This window comes from Bombina bombina, chromosome 5, assembly GCF_027579735.1.
Source record: "Bombina bombina isolate aBomBom1 chromosome 5, aBomBom1.pri, whole genome shotgun sequence".
Classification (NCBI taxonomy): domain Eukaryota; kingdom Metazoa; phylum Chordata; class Amphibia; order Anura; family Bombinatoridae; genus Bombina; species Bombina bombina.
Window position 1 is genome coordinate 501,483,537 of NC_069503.1, and position 25,188 is coordinate 501,508,724.

At 41.1% G+C, this 25,188-nt stretch overlaps 1 long non-coding RNA gene across 1 annotated transcript in view; it reads left to right on the plus strand.

Moving 5' to 3' along the window:
• LOC128659397 (uncharacterized) overlaps window positions 1-25,188 on the plus strand; it is an 81,332-nt gene that overhangs the window by 5,586 nt on the left and 50,558 nt on the right. The window contains exons 2-3 of the long non-coding RNA XR_008402360.1: window positions 16,200-16,383; window positions 17,850-17,918. This is a non-coding gene — a long non-coding RNA (uncharacterized LOC128659397). The remainder of the gene's footprint in view (window positions 1-16,199; window positions 16,384-17,849; window positions 17,919-25,188) is intronic.

Sequence of the window (25,188 nt, forward strand, 5' to 3'; positions counted from 1 at the left end):
AAACTTCCCAGGTACCTGTCCAGGTCCAGGGATCCACAGGCGGAAGCAGTGGATGCATTGACACTTCCTTGGAGTTAACCTGCCTATATTTTTCCGCCTCTAGTTCTTTTTCCAAGAGTGATTTCCAAGATCATCATGGAGCAATCATTTGTACTGCTGGTGGCTCCAGCATGGGCTCACAGGTTTTGGCATGCGGATCTTGTTCGGATGTCCAGTTGCCAACCATGGCCACTTCCACTAAGGCCAGACCTACTATCTCAAGGTCCGTTTTTCCATCAGGATCTCAAATCATTAAATTTGAAGGTATGGAAATTGAGTGCTTAGTCATAGAGGTTTCTCTGATTCAGTGATTAATACTATGTTGCAGGTTCGTAAATCTGTGTCTAGAAAGATTTATTATCGAGTTTGGAAGACTTACATTTCATGGTGTTCTCATAAATTCTCTTGGCATTCTTTTAGAATTCCTAGAATTTTAGTTTCTTCAGGATGGTTTGGAAAAGGGTTTGTCTGTGAGTTCCTTGAAAGGACAAATCTCTGCTCTTTCTGTATTATTCCACAGAAAAATTGCTAAACTCCCTGATATTCATTGTTTTGTACAGGCTTTCGTTCGTATTAAGCCGGTCATTAAATCAATCTCTCCTCTTTGGAGTCTTAATTTGGTTTTGAAGGCTTTACAGGCTCCTCCATTTGAGCCTATGCATTCTTTGGACATTAAAATGCTTTCTTGGAAAGTGTTGTTTCTTTTGGCCATCTCTTCTGCTAGAAGAGTTTCTGAATTATCTGCTCTTTCTTGTGAGTCTCCTTTTTCTGATTTTTCATCAGGATAAGGCAGTTTTGCGGACTTCATTTAAATTCTTACCTAAAGTTGTGAATTCTAACAACATTAGTAGGGAAATTCTTGTTCCTTCTTTGTGTCCCCATCCTAAGAATTCTTTGGAAAGATCTTTACATTCTTTGGATGTGGTGAGAGCTTTGAAATATTATGTTGAAGCTACTAAAGATTTCAGGAAGACTTCTAGTCTATTTGTTATATGTTCTTGTTCTAGGAAAGGTCAGACGGCTTCTGCCATTTCTTTGGCATCTTGGTTAAAGCTTTTGATTCATCACGCTTATTTGGAGTCGGGTCAAGCCCCATCTCAGAGGATTACAGCTCATTCTACTAGGTCAGTTTCCACTTCCTGGGCTTTTAAGAATGAAGCTTCAGTTGATCAGATTTGCAAAGCAGCAACTTGGTCTTCTTTGCATACTTTTACTAAATTCTACCATTTTGATGTTTTTTTTCTTCTTCAGAAGCAGTTTTTGGTAGAAAAGTTCTTCAGACAGCTGTTTCAGTTTGATTCTTCTGCTTATAATTTCAGTTTTTTTCTTTTCCATTATAAAGATTAAAATTTATGATTTGGGTTGTGGATTAATTTTTTCAGTGGAATTGGCTGTCTTTATTTTTTTATCCCTCCTTCTCTAGTGACTCTTGCATGGAGTTCCACATATTGAGTATTGCTATCCCATACGTCACTAGCTCATGGACTCTTGCCAAATACATGAAAGAAAACATAATTTATGTAAGAATTTACCTGATAAATTCATTTCTTTCATATTGGCAAGAGCCCATGAGACACCCACCCTATTTATGGTGGTTATGATTTTTTTTGTATAAAGCACAATTATTGTAATTCCTTTGTTTATGCTTTTTACTCCTTTCTTTATCACCCCACTTCTTGGCTATTCGTTAAACTGAATTGTGGGTGTGGTGAGGGGTGTATTTATAGGCATTTTGAAGTTTGGGAAACTTTGCCACTCCTGGTAGGAATGTATATCCCATACGTCACTAGCTCATGGACTCTTGCCAATATGAAAGAAATGAATTTATCAGGTAAATTCTTATATTATGTTTTACTGATTCAGGCATCTGGAGCTCTACATAGCAGGACATAGTGCTGCCATCTAGTGCTCTTGCAAATGGATAACATTCTTGCAAAACTGCTGCCATATAGTGCTCCAGAAAAGGACTGGCTCCTAAGCATACATCCCTGCTTTTTATAAAAAGATACCAATAGATTGAAGAAAAATTAATAAAAGTAAAACCAAAAGTTGTTTAGAATTGCGTGCTCCTATCATGGAATATACATTTGGGGGTTCACATCACTTTAAATCCATCCAGTAAAGTTCATACTGTTTGAAGGGACACTAAACCCCAGAAAATGATTTCATGATTCAGATAGAGAATACAATTTTAAACAACATTCCAATTTACTTCTATTTTCTAATTTGCTTCATTCTTTAGATGTGCTTTGTTGAAAAAATAGTAATGCATATGGGTGAGCCAATCACACAAGGCATCTATGTGCAGCAACCAATCAGCAGCTACTGAGCCTATCTAGATATGCTTTTCAGCAATGTATATCAAGAGAATGAAGCAAATAACATAATAGAAGTAAATTAGAAAGTTGTTTAAAATTGCATTCCCTTTCTAAATTGTGATAGAAATAATATGGTTTTCATGTCCTTTTAAGCATGTTTTGCACATTTCTGTTTAACCGTTCTATTTATTTAGCCCCTTAAGTGTAGTGTTTGTAAATCCAGTATGTCACTGGTCTTTTTTTGGGACTTGATTGTTTTACAGCGCGGTCTTGCCACCAGCGTTGAGACTGTTCTATTCCACAAAGCCTGCTGGAGGGAGGGCATTAATAGCGTGTTCTTGCTAGACTAATGCTATTATGTCCTGAAAAAAAACCTTAACGACCAGTGACATACAGGGTCCATTGTGGTCGTTAAAGAGACAGTAATGTCAAAATTAAACTATCATGGCTTAGAACATGCGATGTTAAACAACTTTCCAGTGTACTTCTGTTATCAAGTTTGCTTTGTTCTCTTGGTATCTTTTATTGAAGAGTAAAACTAGGTAGGCTCATAAGAGCTCAGGAGTGTGCACGTGTCTTTAGTACTCTATGGCAGCAGTGTTTTGCTACAAATAATGTTGCAAAATATTAATGTCAGAGTACTAAAGATCTGCACACTCCTAAACCTACCTAATTTTACTCTTCAATAAAAGATACCAAGAGAACAAAGCAAATTTGGTAACAGAAATTAATTGGAAAGTTGTTTAAAATTGCAGGCTCGATTTAAATCATGAAAGTTTAATTTTGAATTTACTGCACCTTTTAAAGGGACAGTAAACATACAAAATAATGTTATATAATTCTGCATAATTCTTAGCGGCAGCGTTATAAAACTAAAGCATTTGCAGAATTTTTATTTCAATGGTGGACTCCGCTCAAGGTTCTACTGAGCGGGTCTTGTTGCTCAAAAGTGCTTCACATGCACGCTGTCTAGTCACAGCGCGCCCGATCGTGCCATAGAAGTGAATGTAGCTTTCTACCAGATCAGAGCGCGAGCAAGCTACATTCACTTTTTTATGGCTAAAGAGTGGTTTGCTGAGGTCTTGTGTTGTGCAGTTTAGAACAAAGCTGTGCTGGGTCACATCTACTTTATAGCATGTTTAAAGGGATAGTATAGTCAAAATTAAACTTTCATAAATTGGTGTCTAATTTTAAACAACTTTCAATTTACTTTTATCAGATTTGCTTAGTTCTCTTGGTATTTTTAGAAAGCTAAACCTAGGTACGCCCATGCTAATTTCTAAGCCCTTAAAGGGACAGTCAACACCAGAATTTTTGTTGTTTTAAAAGATAGATAATCCTTTAATTACCAATTCCCCAGTTTTGCATAACCAACACAGTTATAATTATACACGTTTTACTTCTGTAATTACCTTGTATATAAGCCTCAGCAGACTGCCCTTTATTTCAGTTCTTTTGACAGACTTGCATTTTAGCCAATCAGAGCTGTCTCTATGGTAAATTCACGTGCATGAGCTCAATGTTATCTATTTGAAACACATGAACTAATGCCCTCTAGTGGTGAAAAATGAATTTAGATTAGAGATGGCATTCAAGGTCTAAGAAATTGGCATATTAACCTCCTAGGTTTAGCTTTCAACTAAGAATACCAAGAGAACAAAGCAAAATTGGTGATAAAAGTAAATTGGAAAATTGTTTAAAATTACATGCCCTATTTGAAACATGAGGTTTTTTTTTGGACTTGACTGTCCCTTTAACCCCTTAATGACCACAGCACTTTTCCATTTTCTGTCCGTTTGGGACCAAGGCTATTTTTACATTTTTGCGGTATTTGAGTTTAGCTGTAATTTTCCTCTTACTTATTTACTGTACCCACACATATTATATATCGTTTTTCTCGCCATTAAATGGACTTTCTAAAGATACCATTATTTTCATCATTTCTTATAATTTACTATAAAAAAAAATGATAAAATATATGAGGAAAAAAATGGAAAAAACACACTTTTTCTAACATTGATCCCCAAAATCTGTTACACATCTACAATCACCAAAAAACTCCCATGCTAAATAGTTTCTAAATTTTGTCCTGAGTTTAGAAATACCCAATGTTTACATGTTCTTTGCTTTTTTTGCAAGTTATAGGGCCATAAATACAAGTAGCACTTTGCTATTTCCAAACCACTTTTTTTCAAAATTAGCGCTAGTTACATTGGGACACTGATATCTTTCAGGAATCCCTGAATATCAATTGACATGTATATATTTTTTTTTTTAGAAGACATCCCAAAGTATTGATCTAGGCCCATTTTGGTATATTTCATGCCACCATTTCACCACCAAATGCGATCAAATAAAAAAATTGTTCACTTTTTCACAAATTTTTTCACAAACTTTAGGTTTCTCACTGAAATTATTTACAAACAACTTGTGCAATTATGGCATAACAGGTTGTAAATGCTTCTCTGGGATCCCCTTTGTTCAGAAATAGCAGACATATATGGCTTTGGCGTTGCTTTTTGGTAATTAGATGGCTGCCAAATGCCACTGCGCACCACACGTGTATTATGCGCAGCAGTGAAGGGGTTAATTAGGGAGCATGTAGGGAGCTTGTAGGGTTAATTTTAGCTTTAGTGTAGTGCAGTAGACAACCCCAAGTATTGATCTAGGCACATTTTGGTATATTTCATGCCACCATTTCCCCGCCAAATGCGATCAAATTGAAAAAAAAGCTAATTTTTTTCACAATTTTATGTTTCTCACTGAAATTATTTACTAACAGCTTGTGCAATTATGGCACACATGGTTGTAAATGCTTCTCTAGGATCCCCTTTGTTCAGAAATAGCAGACATATATGACTTTGGCGTTGCTTTTTGGTAATTAGAAGGCCGCTAAATGCTGCTGCGCATCACACGTGTATTATGGCTAGCAGTGAAGGGGTTAATTAGGTAGCTTATAGGGAGCTTGCAGGGTTAATTTTAGCTTTAGTGTAGAGATCAGCCTCCCACCTGACACATCACACCCCCTGATCCCTCCCAAACAGCTGTCTTCACTCCCCACCCCACAATTGTCCCCGCCATCTTAAGTACTGGCAGAAAGTCTGCCAGTACTAAAATAAAAGTTTTTTTTTTTTGTTTTAAAAAAAATATTAATTCTGCTGTGTAGGACCCCCCCCCCAAACAGCTCTCTACCCCCCTCCTCTGCCTTATTGTGCACCATATTGGGTACTGGCAGCTGTCTGCCAGTACCCAGTTTTAAATCAAATGTTTATTTTAAGTCTTTCTGTAGTGTAGCTTACCCCCCTTAACACCCAACCCCCCACCCTCTCCCAGATCATTAATATTTTTTATTCCCACCCTCTCTCCCACTGAGTCCCACCTTGTGCCTCTTCAACTTAAATGCTTATGGCCAGTTTCACACGTGCACGCGCGCACGCTCCCGTGCACACGCGCGCACGCTCCCGTACACGTGCTCGCGCACCCGCATGCGATCCCGCCCCCCTCCTCTACTGATGGCCACCCACTCGCCCCCCTGGACACGCTCCCACCCACCAACGATCATAGCCATCAATAGCCGATGCAGAGAGGGCCACAGAGTGGCTCTCTCTGCATCGGACTGCTTAAAAAAGTTATTGCAGGATGCTTCTATATCGAGGCATCACTGCAATAACATGAAAGCAGCTGGAAGCGATCAGGATCGCTTCCACTGCTTTCAAAGACGTGCAGGGTACGTCCTTGGTCATTAAGGACATTTTTTTGGAGGACGTACCCTGCACGTCCTTTGTCATTAAGGGGTTAAAGGCCACCTCTTATCTCATTGTATTTTGACTGTTTTTTTTTTACAGCTAGATAGTGCTAGTTCATGTGTGCCATATAGATAACATTGTGCTCACTACTGTTGAGTTAATTATGAGTCAGCATTGATTGGCTAAAATGCAAGTCTGTTAAAAGAACTCAACTAAGGGGGCAGTCTGAGGCTTAGTACAAGGGGATTACAGAGGTAATATATATTAATATAACAGTTGGTTATGCAAAACTGGGGAATGGGTAATAAACAATAACAAATCTGGAGTAGACTGTCCCTTTACGTAGAGGTTAAAGAAAACCTGTGTAACCCTATCCAGCAGAAGAAATTACACTCCAAGTGGGAGGTAAAAGAAATAAGCAGTAAAATGTTAACTTACAATTGTTCTTAATATTGGGTTTTGGCTTACAGAGAAAATATAAAGTACGTGTGTACAGAAAGTGATATATTAAGGCTATCTGATTTCCGTGCATGCTCCACCTATTTTGATGGGTTGTGGTTTCAAAGAACAAACCAATTACTTCAAATACAAAAATAAATCTAAAATATCTATTTCTCAACATTTTATACATTTTATAACAAGTCATTAGAAACACATTAAGGGGAATATAATTTTACAATATCTTGTCCTTTTTAAGTAAGCATCACACTGTTTTTGTGTCATAAGTGTGCTGGTTCCACAATATCTAGAGGACGTAATCAATTCTGTAACCTAGGGCTCCCCCCCCCCTTCTCTTCAAAATGTTGCAAATTATTTATGTTTGAATATTTTTTATTGTCATTATTTTAAAACGATAAAACAAGTACAACCATACCTTCCTCTACATGTAGGTTAGGAAGCAAGCAACCAGTATAACATTATTTATGTCATAAACAGTTTAGTTAATAAACTAAATTTTGTCATGTTCTACTCATTTCCAGTTATATTTAAATGTCCTTTTGGGTTCTGCCCTGAGAGATAATTGGTGGATTTCAGAGGTCATCTTTTTCGTGTGATGGTTTATTCAAATATCTTCCTTGATGCCAAGTAGTCTCTTTTAAGGAGTAGAGCATTTATCTAATCCAGCTTCCATATTAACCTGTCGTTGAGTTACGTTAAAAGTTTCAAGGCTTCTGGGGTCAATTACCCTAACTCAACAGAATTAAACTTTAACAAATTATAACATCCTGAGGAGGTAAAGTTATATAAATCAGGTATGAAAAGGGGAAGGGAGGGGAGGGGGGGGAGTGACGACACAACTGAGTTTGATTTTTGTGAAGTGTTTCGTAGAAGCTGAAATAACTTTCTTGAGTTTTGTATTTCCAAGTTTTATTTAGCTATCCAGTAATACCATATCGCTAGTACGGTCTCTCTATTGTCTAGGGAGTGTGATGCCAGCTCATACATATTATATGTATATTGAATTTTATTGAAAATTTCTGTCCAGGTTGGGCTACCTGTCTTCCAATGCCTGGCTATGCATGTTCTTGTGACAGTACACACTATCCTAATAAATGTGTTGATATGTTTATTAAGTTTACTAATTTGTATGTGTAGGAGGGCCTGTTGGATGGTTAGATCTATATTTTCGTTCAATATGCCACTAAGGAAGAATGATAGTTGTTTCCATATCCCTGTGATTTCTTTGCAATCCCACCACATATGCTTGTATGTTCCTATTTCTCCACATCCTCTGTAACATAAGGGACTGCCCTGTGTATGTATATGTGCTGTTCTTACGGGTGTTAGATACCATCGGTGTATAGTCTTGATTATGTTCTCCTTAAGATCTACACTTATGAGTCCCTTCTCTGCCTTCTGAAATATTATTTCCCACTCTTTAGTTTCCTTGGAAATGTGTAGATCTCTTTCCCAAGCCATCATAGCAGAGGTCTTGGTATTATTCTGTGATACTTGAATATTTGTATAGAGAATAGAAATAGTATGTTTATCTCGTTCTTCAGTTTTGCATAGGTGTTCTAGTGGTGTGGTATTCTTATTTCTTGGGTGTTTCAGATATGTCTGGGTGGCTGAGTGTATCTGTAGGTACAGATACCATCTCAATTTTAAGGGGGTTAGTTTATCTTGAAGTTTATTAAATGTGAGTGTAGTTCCTCCCTCAATAAAGTCTGCCACTCTATAGAGACCCTTATTTTCCCATTTCTGTAGCTGATCCCAGAGTTCCCTGGGCAAGATATATTTTATCGGGATGTATAAGGAATACTGTGGGATAAGGTCGTATTTGGTTCTTGCTTTCTTCCAGGTGGCTATTGTGAGGTTTGTAGTGTAAGGCCTATATGGTTCTTGTTTGGATTGTGTTTTCTCAGGGTCCCAAATAATGGAGTCAATTTCCTCCCGTCCACCCAGCGTTGTTTCTAGGGTCGGCCAGATAATTTCCCTATTTCTTTTTAGCAATAGACTGTCTTGCGCTAATCTGGCCGCGTGGTAATATTCCATTAAATTAGGGGCCCCGATACCTCCCAGTGTCTTGTGTCTGGTCAGGATTGACTTAGCAATCCTGTTCGTTTTGTCTCCTCTAATATACATTAGTATCTCTTTTTGTAGTGAATCTATGTCTGTCTTTACAATTTGGATAGGGAGCGTCCTAAAAAGATATAGGATCCTTGGTAAGATTGTCATCTTAACCGCGGCCATTCTACCTAGCCATGAAAATTTATAAGTTTTCCACTTTGATAGATCTTTTTTAATTTGTTTGAACAATGGGATATAGTTTACTTTGTATAGTTGTGAGGGGCAGGAAGGAAGATAAATCCCAAGGTATTTTAGGGAATGTTTCATCCATTTAAAGTTGAAGTTAGTTTCTAATAACGTCTGAGTCAATTGGGGGAACGCAATAGGTAGGGCTTCACATTTTTCTGCGTTTATTTTGAATCCCGATATGGCAGAAAATGTTGTTAAAGTTTGGTAAAGGTTGGGTAGCGATATTAAGGGTTTAGTCACAGTCAACAAAATGTCGTCCGCGAACAAAGCCAACTTATGTTCCCTCCCAGCTAGCTTAACTCCCGAAATGTCTACTTGTGAGCGAATTTTGGCGGCTAGGGGTTCCATGCAGAGAGCGAAAAGTAATGGAGACAAAGGGCAACCATGTCTAGTCCCGTTACGAATTGGGAAGGGCTGTGATTTGTATCCTGCCGATGAAACCTGAGCTCCTGGTATAGAATAAACAGCTTGCAATGCTTTAATGAATGCCCCCTCAAACCCCATTTTGTGCATTACTAAGAACATATATTTCCAGTCAATTCTATCAAACGCCTTCTCCGCATCCAACGATAAGAGCAGAGAAGGCGTTCGTGTTTCTTTTAAGGTCTGGATTAAGTTGGTGACTTTGCGGATATTGTCTGGGGCTTCCCTACCTTTGATAAAACCCACCTGGTCTGGGTGGACCAGGTGTGGTATGATATGTTTTAATCTGTTTGCTAATATCTTTGTAAAGATCTTAAGATCCTGGTTAATCAGGGATATTGGGCGGTAATTTTGGCATTTCTTGTGATCCCTCCCTGGTTTGGGTATTACAACTATCTTCGCTGCCAGGAGCTCAGGTGGGATGGCCCCCCCTTCCATGAGATAGTTACAGAGTTTAACAAGATGTGGAACTAGCGTCACTTTAAACAATTTATAATAGTCGCCTGGAAAGCCATCTGGGCCCGCCGCTTTTCCTGGTTTAAGGTCTTTGATAGCCCCCAGTACTTCCATAGTGGATATGGGGGAATTCAGAGACTCCAACTGTTCTTTAGATATAGTTTGCAGTAAGTTGTGATTGAAGAAAGTTGAGGTGAGTGTTTCTATGTCTGTGTTGTGTAGGACCTTTTTCCCATCGTATAGGGCACCGTAATATGCTGCGAAGGTATCTACAATTTCTTGTGGGTGTGAGGTTACTGTGTTGTGGGTTGTCTCAATCGCAGAGATTACTGAGGCTTTGCAGCGTTTTCGAATTTTATGTGCCATGAATCTATCAGGCTTATTAGCGAATATGAAATATTGTGATTGTTGGTGTTGTATTGTTCTAGTAGCTTGTGAATGTAGAAGTGTGGCTAGTGCTGTTTTTTTCAGGTGGAGAGCAGTTGCAGAGGTTTTTGTCTTAGTGAGTTTATGTCGTCTTTCCAATTCCTCAATCTCTGCATAGAATTGTTTTAGTTGTTGTCTATATTTTCTAATTTGCTGCGCTTTTTCCTTAATGAGTATCCCCCTTAGGACCGCTTTATGAGCCGCCCATGTAATCCCTAGATTTGTTGCTGTGTCTACATTTATATGCCAGTATTCAGTTAGTAATTTCAGTATCTTGTCATGTGTTTGGGGGTCTCTGATATACGACTTGTCAAAAGTCCAAGTTTTGCTTCTATGTGGGTCACATAAACCCTCTACCTGTAGAGTGAGAATCGAGTGGTCTGACCACACGCAAGGGTGTATCTGGGAGTTGTGCAATAAAGGTTGTAGTATCTGACTAACATATATGTAATCTAATGTAGGATTTATGTGCTGCTGAGTAAAATGTGGTGTCATTGGTCAAGCCATATAGTGTTGTCCAGGTTTCTATGAGAGAATGAGGCAGTAGATGTTCCTGAATTGATTTGACAATGCGATTGTGTCTGTTTTGTTTATTGGTTAAGGGTTTGGATTCAGTTGGGTTAATGGCTCTCATGGTAATGTTGAAATCTCCTGCTATAAATATTTTGGTGTGGGACCATTGCGTAAGTAAGTGTGAGATATGCTGGAAGAAGCTGTGCTGATTCTCATTCGGTGCATAAACATTGCATAGGGTGATTTCTGAGTCGGAAATTCTACCTTTTACTATTATGTACCTCCCTTCAGTATCTGCAATAGTGTCTTCTTGTTTGAAATTAAGTGAAGAATGGATGAGGATGGATGTGCCCCGTTTTTTGGACGTGGCTGTTGAGTGAAAGTGGGTATTAAAATTTTTTGCCCAATACTTTGGGATATTGTCTTTGAGTAGGTGGGTCTCCTGGAGAAATAAGATGTTGGTGTGTAAAAAGGTGTATTGTGTCATCGCCATTCGTCTTTTTATATTCGTATTTAGTCCCCTCACATTATGGGAAATTAGTTTTATTTGGGGGATCATGTTAATGTGTCTGTATTGGATTGGTGTAGAGAGATTGTTATTACCTGAGAGTCTCCGGGTTGTAAACCTGGCATTACCGATTGTAGTTGACCTGGAATGAAATTGGTGGGTAGCGTTGTGTCGTCACTGGGGATGGGAGGGAAGCTAGGAAAGAAAGACAATGTTAATAACATAACAAACAGTACTTCGGAGTCTTCAACAAAAGAACCCCTAGGAGTAAGTCTACTAGGTATTATAGTGGTAAACAAGAACTAAGAAAATATTAAATTGTCCTGGGGGAAATTAAATTTCCATAACGTCTGATAACTTTCTGGAAGTAAAATTTAACAGGAGTCTCTGAGTGACATTTAGGAAGAGTCCAGAGAGTTGGAGTTTCAGGTGCTTTCAAGGTTATCAAAAGCTATCTTTGGCTATTGTTTCCTACATCGACCTTTCTGGTTCTCAGGCTCCACAAGAAGTAGAATTCGTATTCCTACATCTATGATAGGAACAGTATACCATCTAGGAGGTTTTCCCCCTTGTTTCCTTAATTTTTTACTTTTTATGATTGATAGTCTGCCATTTTAGAGAATCTGGGTGCTTGGCTAGGTCTCTGATTTTCTCTTGATTTAATGCCAAGTTTGGAATATTGGGTGTCTCTAGTGATAGAATCTTGCAGATCTCAGGAATGTCCTCAGGGTCTTTAAGTGTGATTGTTTTGGAATCTTTTATAATATGTAGGGCAAACGGAAACCCCCATCTATATGGGATTTGATGTTTTCTGAGCATAGTGGTAAGAGGGCGTAGGGATCCTCTTCTTTGTAGTGTCCTGACACTGAGGTCCTGATAGAATTGTATGACGTTGCCATGGTGTTTATAAGTTGGGTTTTTCCTTGCTGCTTGCAGGACTTTTTCCTTGTCCGGGAAGAAAGTAAATTTTATTATTATGTCCCTTGGGGGCAGGCCTGGTTTAGGTTTAGCTTTTAGTGCCCTGTGTGCTCTTTCTAGATGAAAGACATAGTCAGTTGGGGAATTTGTGATTTGGATGAAGAGTTGGGCAAGATAACTTGGGATGTCTGTGGGGCCCACCTCCTCAGGAACTCCCTTAAGTCGTATGTTATTCCTCCTGCTCCTGTTCTCAAGGTCTTCCATTTTATCCTGGAAATCCTCCAATAATTGTTGTTGTGAAGACATGGTTTGGGACATTTCGTCCATTTGTTCCACCATGGAGTCCTTTTGATCTTCCAGTGTTTCAATCCTGTTGCCCATCTCTTGTAGATCGGATTTGATTTCAGATAGGCTACTGGTCACAGATGAGTGAATATTGTCAATTTTCTCCCATAGCCTGTCAAAATTCTCTGCAATGTCCTGTTTAGATACTAAATTTCTGAGGTCAGCTTTTGTCAACGGACTTTTGTCTTGTGGGGATTGTTGATGGTCGGTGTCCAGCTCCTCCTCCACTTCTGTATCTGTCAAGTGTTTAGCTGTCTGAGATGGCTTAAAGAACGTGGACACAGCCGTTGTTTTGATTGTTTTGTCTCCCTTGGTGAGTCTTTTAGTGGTCATCCTGTTGTACCGCAGATACAGCCAACAGAGTGGTAGTTTTTACTGATAGGGAAGACTTTGCTATCTTCTAGAGTGATTGTTTTCTTTTGGACTGCAAGTCTTACAGTATGTGTGCTTGTATGTAGATTAGGATAACCCAGATTCGGTTTTAGATGTTTTCCTTGGGAAGGCAGCTCATTTAGGATAACAAGAGGTATGCTTGTCGATCTTCAGAGCATGATATGAGTTATATTAGTGTTATGATCATTATATTTGACAGCTTTCGGTTCCCCCAGTAAAAGGACTTTCCAGGGTGTAATTTACATTCTATTTCACTTGTAACCCTATTTTATACTATCTCAGGAGAACTCCAGGGAGTAGGCTTAGGGCAGGTGGGCTCTGGGATGTGTTGATAGAGATGTGTCCCAGTACCTAGCGTGCCTGCTGTAGCTCACTTTTCTGAGTTGTAGAATAACTTTGAGGCCAGATATAGGGTGTTCCTCTTGGATTGTTGCGATATTATAAGTCTGGGCTGCAGCCAATGATGGGCGATGCGTTAAGAGGTATTATATAGGGAGAGGGTCACTGGAGGGAGACCTGGCAAAATCAACTGGTTGACACCGGCAGGGAGGGGCGCCTCAGGGCTTAGCACATCATGGTTGCGTTACGTATATTAAACAACTGGAAAAAGTTATTTTACAGGCTGTGTTAGCAGTGAGCTACGGTGGAACTAGGTAGGAGTGTAGATATCAGATGTCTCCTTGTAATAGCAAGTCCTGACAAAATGTGTCTCTCCCCTGGGGAGAAAATTGCCACCACTGGGCCCAGCCGGGAAAAGGATGTAGGATATGACCCACCCTGGGAGGCAGAGTGGGAAAGGAGGGGGAGAGACACTATAGGGCTGTGTTTGTCTGAGAACTAGGCAGGGATCTTGAATCCTGAGTTATGACAGGGCCTTGAGATCCAAGCAGTTTGTAGTGCTGTAGGGAGTCTCTGTGTCAGCAGGATCTTGTAAGCATACTCTGTGTGCTGAATATAGTCAGTGCCAGAAGTAGATGAGGAATATCTGGTTTAGTAGGTCAGCACAGTCTCTAGGCCTCAAGCCAATTGTGGGTGTTCAGTGCTCAGTATAAGGTCCCTAAGCTGGGAGGTATATCAGTGTCAGCAGGTTGCTGCAGGGTAGTTTTTATTTAGAGGCAGAGTTGGGAATGATCTCCGCTTGTTCTTGGGACTTGATTTGAGCAGTCAATCAAACAACAGGCCTCAAATAGGTCTGCCAGCTAATGGGCCTCTGGCACAGTGTTAACTACAGGACCGGTGGTTTTATAGTTTATTAGGCTTTCAGGGGTCCAGGGGGGGACTTGGTGCTGAGGCTTACCTTTGCAGTGACGGCCACGTGGTAATGGGAGTGCTAGGTAGGGCTCTGGTTCACAGCCGATGCAGTCTGTTATCGGCCTGCTAGGTGAGTAAAGCCGCCACCGCTAAAGGTTCTCAATTGCCCCCAGTAGCTGTCAGGTAGTTGGGCCGCCGGGTAATTGGAGCTCCGGCGGTAGATGTTTCTCCTGGGACGCGGTCCGGTGACGTCACAGGTAATGGCGCTGTTCGCGCCCTTTCACCGCCGGACCGTTTCTTCTTAGGGCTAGGTCTTCTGCGGTCGGAGGCAGGTGAGCAGCTGGGCAAGCTAGTAAAAATGCCAAATGGTCTCCGCTAATGCGGCAGCGCAGTACTGGTCCTCGGGGTCTGGTGCCGGGATGTGGGCTAGTAGAAGATAAGGCAGTGCCGTGTTGTGCCCAGAGATGGGGAAAAAGTCCAGCAAAAAGGGGAAAGGGTCCCAGCCGAGAGCTCAATCAGGTGCTGAGTGTAGATGGAGCAAACCTAATCGGGAGTTAAGTAGAAAAAGCAAGTTTTTTAGGTTTTAATCACTATGGGCTCCAGGAGCTCTATATAGACACGTCTGCTCTGTTCTCTAGTTAGCTCCGCCCCCATGTTGCAAATTATTTAAAGGGACATGAAACCCAAAAATTTACTTTCATGATTCAGATAGAGATTTCAATTTTAAAAAATTATCAAATTTGCTTTGTTCTCTTGTCTGGTGCACTACATGTGCTGCTATTTAGTGCTCTTACTAATGTATAGCAGTGTTGTGAAACTGTTGTTTAAAATTGTATGCTCTCTAGCTGAATCATAAAGGAAAATGTTTGTCCTTTTAAGCCAGCTCTTCGCTTTGCAGTATTTTTCAGAAAGCCTTGCTTACAGAATTTGCTTTTTGGCCTCTTTTGTGAGGATCAGAGAAACACAATTTCTACTCCAAAAGTATTACACCAGCATCGCACGTACATGGCAGTAGGACGAGCACTCAGTCTGATATGTGGTATATGTTAGATCTGATAATCCTTGTGCAAAGAAGCTCTCTGAGTAGCCCAGCCTGACTGCTGCTGGTTCTGGGAACCGCGTCCATTTAGGATTAAGCCTGCTACCTGGGCTTCCTAACAAAAACCTTGAGCCCCCTCTTCATTTTCTGTAAATTACTTCTGAACCTGCTATCCTTGAACTCATGACACCTTTTTCTGATGAAAAATACCCTTTAGCCTCAACTTTATTAAGTCCCTTTAATATACTTAAAGGTTTCTAACCTCTCTCCCTCCTCTACCCTAAGCCAGCAATGGGCAACTTCCTAATGCATGAGACCACCGATCAATATTTTAGGTGCAGAATGTATCAAGTTTGATATGTGCACCTTTTGTAATTAAATGCTTAAAGAATCATAAACGTGCATAAAGATAACGCTCTATTGTATCTAGCATTTTATTATACTATCGCTTGTAGCTATGTGCTTACCAGAGGAGCAATGCACTACTGGGAGATAACTGAGCACATCTGGTGAACCGGACAGATAGCCCAGCATGCTAAGGCACTGTGGCTGAGCTCTGTAGCAACCCAAGGGTTGCAGGTTCGATCCCCCGCAAGGTTCACTCAGCCTTTCATCCTTCTGAGGTCGATAAAATGAGCAGCGCCTTGAGACCCTTAGGGGTGATTAGCCGCGCTTTACAAGTTCCCAATACATACATACAATGACAAGATGCACACGTGTGAATCCACCAATTACCTCCTAGCCTACAGTAGTGCATTGCTGCTCCTGAGCCTACCTAGTTAAGCGTTTCAATATAGGATAGCATAAAAAAATTAAGTAAATTTGGTTATAGAAGTAAACAGTAAAATGTCCTAAAATTGCATGCTCTATCTGAACCAGGAAAGTTTAATTCTGACTTTCATGTCCCTTTAATTGTCGATATATTAAGATATATGCCCCTTTAAAAGAATAGAGGATTACTGACTGTAGAAAGAGAACTAGTGTATAAAGAACTTTGTAGGTTTATATTTCATGATATTGGTAACTGCTCTACAAACCTAAAAGCTTTGTTTTTTTCTCAACAGATTTTACGATGTGAGGAGAGAGGCCATATTGTGAAAAGAGCTCACTTCACCTTAGCTGTTTTCGCAATAGAAATGCTATCACTAGATGATGTCCACTCAATACAATAACACGGTGTGGTGTATGATTGTTGTACAAAGTTTGCGTAGAAGTGGAAGACTACAAGCTTATCGGTACGACTTACAGGTAAGGACAGACTGGAGCTACTGTTGCCTTTCCTATATCTTATGCTTCAATGTTGTGAACGTGTCCTGATTGATCAATTCTTGTACCTCTTGTTCTGATTTGCTGCTTGAATCTGACAATCCTGCTACAGACGATATGAGACCTTGATGAAACAATTATCTGGAAATCCTTCAGTTTGTATTTGCATAATCAAACAGACTTTCAATTATTTACCGTTTGGCTCTTCCGTATGTTACAGAAGCCCAACCTTGATGGATGAGCTACATCAGCTCACCTGAAAAGACTTCAAATTGAAAGTCTGTTTTCTGATGCAAACACAAACTGATCTATCAGGCATTTTCTTTGCCCGGTGCTCATGCCTTTTATGGCTTGAGCACTGACCCAGTGTTAATGTTTACTTCATGTGCTATCTCTCTGAGCCTAAGGGAAATAGTTAGGGATATATCTTCTCAACATGGTCAGCAGGTAAACAGTTTATTCTGTGACTGCCAACTGTGTTCATGGGCTGTGGGAGCAGAGTGTGTCTGTTCCCACATGCTGTGGTCATGGGAAGTGGAAGCAGAGTGAAATCAGTTCCTTTGGCCATGCATAGTTAGGGAAATTGCCTTTGGCACACTTTTCCCTTATGTGATGATGTCATAGCATGTGTTGTGAATTCTTAGCAATTGGGTAGGTGGTCCCCCCCCCCAAAAAAAAATGGTCTCCCCATACATGCACTACCATTTGGATCTTCAGCATGTAACAGATTTCCTATGGCGATGTATAGTTAGGGAAGTTGCCTTTTGGCACACTTTTCCCTTATGTGATGAGCTGATAGGATGTGTCCTGAATTCTTAGCAATTGGGTAGGTAGTCACCAAACGATTAATGGTTCCTCCATTTTATTTTCAATCTCTGAAATCTTCTTTTTCATCTGCTACATGATTTTTACTTGGTTTTTGTTTTGCAAGTCGAACCTTTCAACTGTGGAAAGGACTCGTACAGTTAATTATTGCTTTAAATATGTGAGGTGTGTGGGCATATCTGTACGCATGCGCATATTTGAGTGGATGGTCATGTGTGGGCACGGTTGCAGTCATAGGTGTGGGCATGTGCATATTTGTGGGACTGTGCATATGTGTGGGTGTAGGAATGTGTGGGCATAGTCATGTGTGTGTGCCCGTGGGCATCTGTTGTCATGGGCATATGTGTGGGCATGTGCAGATGCGTGGGCATGTGTATATCTGTGCATGTGTGAAGTATTTATGTATGTTTTCCTAACACTAAAATTCCACAAATCATAATGTGCTTTTTGTTTAACTGTTTAATCTATTGTTCAAATGTAAAGACATTTGTTTACTTTTCACATTAGTGGGTTTTTTCATGCAGATATAGAAAAGGCAACTTTAACTTTATACATTTGATGCGCCTAAAGTATCAAGTTGTCTGGCTTATTACGCTAAGGGTTTTTACCTCTTTATTTTCCAGATTGCAGAGAACTTGATCAAACGCCTTCATGCAATTATTCCTTGATGGGAACTTGTGACATCATGCCAAGTAAGAATGAGCTGTTGACAGGGTACCATATGCAAGTTATAGTTCCTAAAATGTTGTCAATGTTTACACGTTTTCTTTAAAAATGGTCAACACACTGACCACATCAGTGACTTATTTTTTATCTTGTGTATTGTGTTAGCATTGGAACATAATGTGGTGGTGCAGATGCTGATGGTTCTAGCATTCTACTTTTTAAGGGATTCTCTTGGTTTTAAAGGACAAAATAAAATGCTACCCCTCTATAGAAAACAAGGGTTGGTTACTCTGTTTTCCTTTTTTCTACAGGTCCCTGTCAGAAGTAGGGTGAATCTGTCACACCTGTGAAGCTGTTCCTGCCCTGCAGCTGGATCCACAGGTAAGTGATATTGCCTTCTAGAGTTGGAAGGAGCCAGCACTTTGAAGGGCTAATCCTCTGTGGACAATTTTAATAGGACAAATTTCTCCTTTTATTATGGGGTTATCAGTTAGGCAGCTCTGCAGGGCACTGAAACGCTTAGGAACTCAAGGGTTAATGGTTTTATCCCCTGTGTATGAGGCTAGCTTGAGAGGTTTTAATTGGGCTTATGGATTTATTGTCCTAATAGTGTTCTGTGCGTTTGATTATTAGAGGGACCTAATTATTTATGTATTTAAGTGTAGCGTTTTCACTGTGTGAGGATTATAGTTGCACCTTTTCATTAGGGAAATTTTGCGCTTTCTAGTTTGTCAGTTAGTTCTCTGAGTGTGGCGCAGCAGTTTTTACCCTATGCAATCACGTTATCCCTCTCTGCTCTTCCATTTCGGCTTCTCTTTACTGCCTGCTGGGAGAGCGGAGCGTCTCAGCATTTGCTCAATTGTCTGAGTTGAATAGATCTCTTCTTTAGTTTTACTAGTGGGTTCCTGGTCACCGGGTTGGTACGTTTCCTCAGTGGATCTGAGGTATAGCGGTGCCTTATTTCTTTTTAATGACACAGAGTCCACAGATCATCTCAATTACTAATGGGATATTCACCTCCTGGTCAGCAGGAGGCGGCAAAGAGCACCACAGCAAAGCTGTTAAATAGCTCCTCCCTTCCCTCCCACCCCAGTCATTCTCTTTGACTACCTTAGTGATAGGAAGTGGTAAAGTGAGGTGTTAGATTAGATTATTCAATCAAGAGTTTATTATTTTTAAAGTAGTGCAGGATTGTGCTGCTTTGTCCTAGGGTGTAGCCGTAGTCCATATCAGTCTCTTCAGTAGGGCTTTGGTAGCTTTAAAGCAATGGGAACTTGTGGGACATAATTCTCACTGTGCCTCCCATATTAGGATGCTGCCCTATCTTCTATAGCCTGAGGTAGATTTACTCAGACTTTTATTTCTCCACAGGTCGATGTGAGGGATAGGACCTCTCAAGCCTGTGAGCTGCCTTGGCTGTCAGGCAGATGTAAGGTAAGTGCTGCCTTTTTATTCTGGGGACAAAGAAAAAATCTCAGAGAAAAGGAGTGGGCACTTTTATTATTCAATAAACATATAAGGCTCAATTGACAGGGGCTCTTTATGTTTGGGACATTAAGCTCTCTTTATATAGAGAGTGTTTTAACAGCCATAACTGCAGGCACTGGGGCTTGAGTTAAGCTCATTTTGAAAAATGTCTGGTTGTTTTAATTTTCCCAATGATTCAGAAGTAAAAATAAGCCGGTTGGGAGCCATAGATTCAATAACGCCCATGATGGGCGGGGCTATCAAGTTCACGCGCTTCCTGTATCTGCTTAGTTTCTGAGACGCATCTTCCTTGACAGAGACAACTGAAGAGCGCTTTCACTAGAACAGCTTGGTTTTTTTACATATAAGCAAGCGGTTGTAGTGTTTTTTTTTTTTTTTTTTTTTTTTTTTTTTTGTTTAGGGTGGTGTCGCTGAGATAACGGATCGATCCATTTCCGCAAAAGAGGGGATAGTAAATTCGGTTGGCAGGTAGGCGCCTCAGCAGAGTTGCTGAGGTGTAGGGGTGTCCAAGTACAGAATAGCTGGGTAAAAAAGTTAACTGTTTAAGTTTTTTAAGGGCACAGTAATGTTTTTTCTGTAATTTTTTTTTATTCATTTGAAGTCTTTAATTCATATATAGTTTATGACATAGCTGGGTAAAAAAGTTACCGGTTTAGATTTAAAGGCACAGTAAGGCTTTTTTTCTGAATTTTTTTTTTTATTCATTTGGAGATTTTGAATTCTTATATAGTGAACAGCATGGATCAAGAGGCCTTGCAAGATGTCACTTATGTTTGGATGTTAATGTGGAACCACCTGTCCCTTTCTGTCCCTCATGTATTGAGAGGACTTTAGCTTACAGGGAAAATATTTTTTCTGAGCAAAATTTTTCAAAAGCGGATGCTGTCCAAGAGTCTATTGATGAGGGTCAAAGTATGCCGCAGCTTTCTCCCCAAGCGTCCCAAATTTTACCGCCCACACAAGCAGTGCCCTGCACTTCTGCTCTAGCGCCCGCTGAAGTTACTTTAAGAGACATAGCTTCTCTCATGCCTTCTACGATCTCTGATGCATTGTCTGCTTTCCCAATGTTGCAGGGCAAACGTAAGTGGAAAACCAGACATTCTGATGCAATTGTTGCAATTTCGGAGGTACCCTCCCAAGGACACAAAGAGGAGGATACTGCTGTAGTATCTGAGGGGGAAATCTCAGATTCAGAAAGTGCTTTGCCTCTGACGGATACGGAGTTTGTAACTTTTAGATTTAAACTAGAACACCTCCGCTTGCTTAGGGAGGTTTTGGTTACTTTGGATGACTGTGACTCCACAGTTGGGGTTATCCCTGAGAAGTCTAGTAAATTGGACAGATACTTTGAGGTTCCTTCTTACTCAGACGTATTTCCAGTTCCAAAGAGAGCTTCAGAGATTATTTCTAAGGAATGGGAGAGACCAGGCATCCCCTTTTTCTCCTTCTCCTATTTTCAAGAAGATGTTTCCCATAGCTGACGCTTTTATGGAGGCTTGGCAAACAGTTCCTAAGGTGGAAGGGGCCGTTTCCACCTTAGCCAAGAGAACTACTATTCCCATAGAGGATAGTTGTGCTTTCAAGGACCCTATGGATAAGAAGTTAGAGAGTCTACTTAAGAAGATTTATGTTCACCAGGGTCTGCAATGGCAACCAGCTACGTGCATTGCTACCGTCACTAGCGCGGCAGCCTATTGGTTTGATGCACTGTCTGAGTCTCTCAGGACTGAGACTTCCTTGGAAGAGATCCAGGACAGGATAAAGGTTCTAAAGCTTGCCAATGCTTTCCTTCAAATTATTAAACTGGGAGCTAAGATTTCAGGTTTTTCTATTCTAGCCCGCAGAGCTTTATGGTTGAAACCTTGGTCTGCGGATGTGTCTTCCAAGTCTAAGCTTCTGACTATTCCTTACAATGGGAAGACCTTGTCTGGACCTTTCCTAATGGAAATTATCTCTGATATCACGGGAGGTAAGGGTCATCTTCGTCCTCAAAATAAGAGAAACAAACAGAAAGGACGACAGAGTAATTTTTTTTTCCTTTCGAAACTTCAAAGGAAATTCTTCCTCTTCCTCCTCTAAGCAGGAACAATCTAAACCTGCATGGAGACCTAACCAGTCTTGGACTAAGGGAAAGCAATCCAAGACAGCATGAAGGTCATGCCCCCGATCCGGGTCCGGATCTTGTAGGGAGCAGACTTTCCTTTACTCGGGTTTGGGTTCAGGATCCCTGGGCAATAGAGATTGTGTCCCAGGGATACAAACTAGAGTTCAAAAGTGAGTTTTCCTCCCAGACGCAGGTTTCTACTTTCAAAGTTATTGGCAAACCAGACAAAGAGAGAGGCGTTCTTACATTGCGTAAGAGACCTCTCTGCCCTGGGAGTGATTGTTCCTGTTCCAGTACTGGAACAGGGTCAGGGTTTTCTTTCCAATTTGTTTGTGGTTCCCAAAAAGGAGGGAACTTTCAGACCAATTTTAGATCTCAAGAGTCTAAACAAATTTCTAAGGGTTCCATCCTTTAAGATGGAAACTATTCGTTCCATTCTTCCCTTAATCCAGGAGGGTCAATTTCTGACAACTGTGGATTTAAAGGACGCGTACCTACATGTTCCGATTCACAGGGATCATCACAAGTTCCTAAGGTTTGCCTTCCAGGACAAGCACTTCCAGTTCGTGGCTCTTCCTTTTGGGCTGGCCACTGCTCCCAGAGTTTTCACAAAGGGTCTGGAGTCTCTGTTGGCGGTCCTTCGGTGTTGGGGTGGCGTCTTATTTGGACGACATTCTAGTCCAGGTGCCATCTTTTCAGCAAGCAGGCTCCCACACCGACATAGTGTTATCTTTCCTGAGAACTCACAGGTGGAAGGTAAATTTGGAAAAGAGTTCCCTAGTTCCAGACACACGGATCACCTTCTTGGGAACAATAATAGAAAAATCTTCATAGACAGGTAGTCTGACAGACTTCAGGAAATCAGATTATCGATACTTGCCTAGTCCTTCAGTCTACTTCCCGGCCGTCAGTGGCTCAGTGTATGGAGGTAATCGGGCTGATGGTAGCGGCAATGGACATCATCCCGTTTGCTCGGTTCCACCTCAGACCTCTGCAGTTAAGCATGCTCAGACAATGGAACGAAGACTATGCGGACTTGTCTCCTCAAATAACTCTGGATCAGGAGACAAGGGACTCTCTTCAATGGCGGTTGTCTCTGGATCATCTCTCCCAGGGAACCTGCTTTCGCAGACCATCTTGGGTGATTGTGACAACAGACACCAGCCTTCTGGGGTGGGGAGCAGTCTGGGGCTCCCTAAAGGCTCAGGGAGTTTGAACTCAGTCAGAGTCTATTCTTCCTATAAACATTCTGGAACTGAGAGTGATCTACAATGCTCGCCTGGCCTGGCCTCAGTTAGCCACGGTCCAGTTTATCAGGTTCTAGTCGGACAACATAACTTCAGTGGCTTACATCAATCATCAGGGAGGAATGAGGAGTTCCTTAGTGATGACAGAGGTAACCAAAATAAACCAGTGGGCGGATCCCCACTCTTGTTGCCTGTCGGCGATCCACATCCCAGGGGTGGACAACTGTGAGGCTGATTTTTTGAGCAGGCAGACCTTTTCATCCGGGGGAGTGGGAGCTCCATCCGGAAGCGTTCTCCAACCTGATTCTCAAGTGGGGTCAGCTGGAATTGGATCTCATGGCATCTCGACAGAATGCCAAGCTTCCAAGATACGGGTCGAGGTCCAGGGACCCCCAGACGGAACTGATAGATGCTCTGGTGGTTCCTTGGAACTTCAGTCTAGCTTACCTATTTCCTCCGTTTGCTCTTTTTCCTCAGGTAATTGCTCGAATCAAACAGGAGAGGGCCTCAGTTATCCTCATAGCATTGGCCTGGCCTCACAGGATTTGGTATGCAGATCTGGTGGAGATGACATCTCTGCCGCCTTGGAGACTTCTATTGAGGAAGGACCTTCTGATTCAAGGGCCCTTCCTTCACCCAAATCTAGTTTCTCTGAAGCTGACTGCTTGGAGATTGAACACTTAATTTTATCCAAGCGGGGGTTTTCTGACTCGGTCATAGAAACCATGATTCAGGCTCGTAAACCTGTAACTAGAAAGATTTACCATAAGATATGGCATACATATCTCTATTGGTGTCAATCCAAGGGCTACTCATGGAGTACAGTTAGGATTCCTAGAATTTTGTCTTTTCTCCAAGAAGGTTTGGAGAAGGGTTTATCGACGAGTCCCCTAAAGGGTCAAACCTCGGCCTTATCTATTTTGTTACGCAAACGTCTGGCGGATGTCCCAGATGTACAATCATTTTGTCAGGCCTGTGTTCAAACTAGTTACTCCTCCATGGAGTCTTAATTTAGTTCTCAAAGTTATTCAAAGGGGCTCCGTTTGAGCCTATGCATTCCTTAGATATTAAGTTATCTTGGAAAGTTTTTTTATTTCTTGTTGCTATTTCTTCTGCTCGAAGAGTATCAGCTCTTGGCATTGCAGTATGAGTCTTCTTACCTTATTTTCCATTCAGATAAGGTGGTTTTACATACAACATTAGGATTTCTTCCTAAGGTTGTTTCTGATCGGAACATTAATCAGGAGATTGTGGTTCCTTCTATGTGTCCTAATTCTTCTTCTCAGAAGGAACAACTTTGGATGTGGTCCGTGCTTTAAAGTTTTACCTGCAGGTGACTAAGGACTTTCATCAGTCTTCTTCATTGTTTGTGTTTTTTTTCAGGAAAACATAAAAAGAGAGAGAGATGCACTCAGCTGAGACAGAACAAAAGCTGGAAAAACTTCCGTGCCTGTTCATTTTTGGGTGCCACTCAGGGTGCATACTCTTTTAGCACACTATGCCCCTTCACAGAGTATTTCCAGCTTTTGTTCTGTCTCAGCTGAGTGCATCTCTCTCTCTCTTTTTATATTTTTCAGGAAAACGTAAGGGACAGAAAGCTATGGCTACTTCTTTCTTTTTGGCTTTAGAGTATCATATATTTTGCATATGAGACTGCTGGGCAGCATCCTCCCGAGAAGGTTACGGCTCATTCCACAACGGTTGTTGCTTTTTCATGGGCATTCAAAAATGAAGCTTCTGTGGAACAGATTTGCAAGGCTGCAAATTGGTTCTCTCTGCACACTTTTTCAAAATTCTACAAATGTAACACTTTTGCCTCAGCTGAGGCCGCTTTTGGGAGAAATGTTCTTCAAGCAGTGGTGCCTTCCATTTAGGTGCCCTGTCTTGTCCCTCCCGTATCATCTGTGTACTCTAGCTTGGGTATTGGATCCCATTAGTAATTAAGATGATCCGTGGACTCATCGTGTCTTAGAAAAGAAAATTTATGCTTACCTGATGATAAATTTATTTATTTTTTGACACGTTGAGTCCACGGCCCGCCCTCTTCTTCTAAGACAGGTTGTTGGTTATTATACACTTCAGACACCTCTGCACCTTGGCTTTTCCTTTCTTTCCTTAACTTCGGTCGAATGACTGGAGTGGGAGGGAAGGGAGGAGCTATTTAACAGCTCTGCTGTGGTGCTCTTGGCCACCTCCTGCTGAGCAGGAGGCGAATATCCCATTAGTAATTAAGATGATCCGTGGACTCATCATGTCAAAAAAGAAATACATTTATCAGGTAAGCATAATTTTTTTTTTCTTCCTTCCTGATAGTCCCAACATGGTCACTGGTGGATGTTACAGTGAGCTCTCTGCACATGGTGGCAGCTGTAGTTTCTGGACACTAAGAGCAGTCTGCACCTGCTCCTGGTGCCTATGACTACAGCTGTAACGCTATGGTGGGAGTGTAAACTGTTT